The following is a 3,910-nucleotide window of genomic DNA, read 5'->3' as shown; positions in this document are numbered from 1 at the left end:
AAAAAACTCATTTAGTATAATGATTTGATTTCCCTTTTTTCATTAAAAAAAATCATATTTAAAATTGAAAAAAATCATTTCATTTTCTATAAATTTTAAAATATTTATTTTAATAAAAATAATATGGTATCATGTTTCAGACTTTCACTTTGTTATTTCCATTAGAAAAATCAAATTAAAAATTGTCATTTCTTTTTCTCATGTGATTGAATATGCAAATACACATGTAAGATGTGTATTCTTAATAATGTGAATGTATAAGTGACATGTGTGTTTTAACTATGCGAATGTATGAGTAACATGTGTGTTTTAACTATGTGAATGTATGAGTAACATGTGTTTTCTTAGTAATGCGAATGTACAAGTAACATGTGAGTTTTTAGTCATGCGAATGCACGGGTCACATGTGTGTTCTTAACAATACGAATGCACAAGTAACATATGTTTCTTAACCATATAAATAATATACATGTAATATGTGTTATTAATCTTGCAATAAAAAAATATTGCCCCGTGCATCGCTATGCAAGGGTATCTTGTTTCAATCCTCTATCTCTACCCTCTTTTGTTTGTTAATCTCTACCCTCTTTTGTGTTGTTTGCTTAAGACATTTGTTTAACCTTATTTGAATATTGTGTTTTTTTTAATGAAACATTTTTACCAAATAAATAGTGGATCTATTATATGCAAAACAAAAACATACATATGAATATATTACCTTTATCTAAACGAATTTTAAGACTGTGATAACTTCAAAATTTTGTTTTGACACTTTAATCAAACTAACTTGTCGTATTGCTGTTCCTATCCGACGAATTGTAAGAGTCCTAAGCTTGGTCACCGAAGTGGGCCCCACTTAATGGGACCACCAGAGTTGACCCAAGGGACAGCATGCTTTCCGTACTCCACCAACCTACCTGCCAGCACAACAGACAGGCCACAGAACGGACACCCAACCAATCGCAGGCTAGAAGACAAGAATGGCGCAGTGTACGGTCCTAGCAGACCGCCTGACACAGGAAAAGCAACTCCCGACAACACCTTTGGTCGGCCACGCGTCGCGCCACCAGTCAAGAACTCAATGTCAACTCTCTCTTCTATAAATAGAGATCTCCACCAACAGGAAGTATCTTAATCTCTTCACTCTCATATATTACTCATTCTATTTGCTATTCTCCCACTAGTTCATACACTGACTTGATCGTCAGAGAACATTTTCAGGTACCTCCACCAGCGGGTCCAACTCTCCTACTTCATCCTGTTGCCTTGACGACTACCTCCTGCCCTTTCATCAACATCTGATCAACCCTAGTCTGTATTTTTGTGTTCTAATAAGAACCTTGGCGCCGTCTGTGGGACCTACTCACACCATGGTCACCACTAGAAACCGAGCTTTATCAACCAACCAAGTCGACCCTGCACCAAGTACCCTTCCCCTACCAAGACAACCATCCCATCAAGCTAGCTGAAGCCACCATACCACTCCAGAACAACAGCCAACCACCCAACACCTTCTCCAGATGCTGGAACGTTAGGAACGGCTCATCCAGCAGCAAGCCGACGTAATACAAGAACTCCGCCAATGAAAAATAAACCCTGAGGATCATTCTGAACGCCCCCTTCACGAAAGTAACCGTGAAGAGTCAGCGAACGAATCCCACCCACCATCCCAACCAACCCCACACCACTCTTGTGGTGCTAGGCATCCCTTTACACCTACTATCATGACTTACCCATTACCCTCCCATTTCCACCGCCCCACAAACATGGACCAATATGATGGGATGGCGGACCTGCAAGACCACCTCGACGCCTTCGAGGCTTCTATGTTATTCCACGGGGCGACTGACCCCATCATGTGCAGGGCTTTCCCCCTGACTCTTAAAAAAGCGGCCCTCCAATGGTTCACCCGCCTAGCCCCAAACAGCATCAACACTTGGGGAACCCTTGCTTCAGTCTTTAACACAAGGTTCACAGCGAGCAAGGAGCAACCAAGGTCATCATACACACTGTCTGGCATTCGCCAGGGATCCAATGAATCCATCCGGGCATACCTCGACCGGTTCAATACCGAGGCTATGAAGGTACGTACCCTAAGCCCCGAAGTAGCAGTGCATGTCCTCGTTATGGGACTCCAAGAAGGTCTTTTCCGCACGGAGTTAGCCAAATACACCGACCTTACTATGGAAGACCTCCGTTCCAAGGCCCAGCAATTCATCAACCTCGAAGAAACCCACCACATGCACACCCATACCGAGCCCCAAACACACCACCCCTCACGGGAAACCAAACGGCCAAGACCACAAGACCTACCCCGCGACCTACCCTCACTAGCCAAAAAGGCCAAATACTCCACCTATACCCCTCTGAACGCCAGCCGTTCCGAATCTTGCAAGAGGTCCTTTCTACTCACCTCGTCCAACTCCCACGCCCCCGCCCTACAAAGCCCGGCCCGCAAGACGGGTCCAAGTATTATGACTACCACAGTATGTTCGGTCACTTAACCAATGACTGCACCCAGCTCCGAGATACAATTGAAGATCTCATACAGGCTGGTCATCTGCAGCGATTCATCGCAGGTTTAGAACAGCACCGACGATCACCGCAACCCCGTCGCCCAGAACCCCCAAGAAGACGGTCTCCCCCACAAATTCAACAACGGCGCCCTACCCCACGTCCTCAGGCGGATAGGCACCAGGCAGACAATCGGAGACCACGGAGCCCAGTTGATATCAACACCATCTCCGGAGGTTTTGCTGTCGGGGGAACCTCGAGGACCGCCCAAAAAAAGTATGTCCGGGAGGTAATGCACGTCGCTGCCAGAAGCTCCCAACAGAAACAGCATTACAGATCCACTCCCCCCATTACTTTCGACTATCGGGATTATGAAGGCGTCGTCCGAGGCCACGATGACCCTCTTGTCATCACCGCCAAACTCAACAATAAAAAGGTTAGTCGCTTGTTCATTGATCAAGGTAGCTCGGCTGACATTATTTTTCAGGATCTATTTGAAAAAATGGAGCTCCGGGATCGCGACCTCTTACCTTATGATGGAGAGCTGGTCGGATTTTCCGGTCAGGGAATCACTCCCAGGGGATACGTAGAGATTTGGCTTACAGTCGGCGACCACCCCATGAGCAGGACCGTCCAAACAAAGTTCTTGGTCGTCTAATGCGATTCAGCATATAACGCCATAATCGGTCGGCCTACTTTGAACAGGCTTGGAGCCATCGTCTCTACACCCCACCTCTGCATGAAGTTCCTCTCCATCAGTCTCCAAGTCTGCACAGTAAAAGGAGACCAACAATCGGCCCACAGTTGCTACCAGATGAGCCTCCGCCCCCACTTCAACAAGCAGCACGTTCCTCCCTCCAAAAGACCTCGGAGCGTGCACATGGTAGAGTTGGCCGTCCGGGCGGACGAAGAAGATTTCCGACCACAACCAGACGGGGAAAAAACAACTCTACAGTTGGGTCAATCCCCAAGGCAAGTAGTATACCTTGGCAGTTCCCTCCCGCCAAGTCAAAGGTCACGGTTGGAGGCATCGCTAAAGGCAAACCGGGTATAGATGCAGATATGCCGGGTATAGATCCTTCTTTCGCCTGCCATCGACTGACAACAAAACTAGGGGCTAAACCAGTGGCGCAAAGAAGGCAAAAAATGGGGGCGGACAGGACCAAGGAAGTTGCTTTGAAAGTGGCCGAGTTGCTGGAGGCGGGTTTCATCCGCGAAATCACCTACACCACATGGTTAGCAAATGTTGTGCTGGTGAAGAAACCCTCAGGGAAGTGGCGGATGTGCGTGGACTACACAGACCTCAATAAGGTATGCCCTAAAGACCCTTATCCTCTCCCAAACATTGATCATTTGGTGGATAATTCTTCAGGATATCAGTACTTGTCCTTCATGG

This window comes from Lupinus angustifolius, unplaced genomic scaffold (assembly GCF_001865875.1).
Source record: "Lupinus angustifolius cultivar Tanjil unplaced genomic scaffold, LupAngTanjil_v1.0 Scaffold_369, whole genome shotgun sequence".
In the NCBI taxonomy this organism is placed as follows: Eukaryota; Viridiplantae; Streptophyta; class Magnoliopsida; order Fabales; family Fabaceae; genus Lupinus; species Lupinus angustifolius.
The sequence above is the reverse complement of the archived record's forward strand: the minus strand, read 5'-3'. Positions refer to the sequence as shown.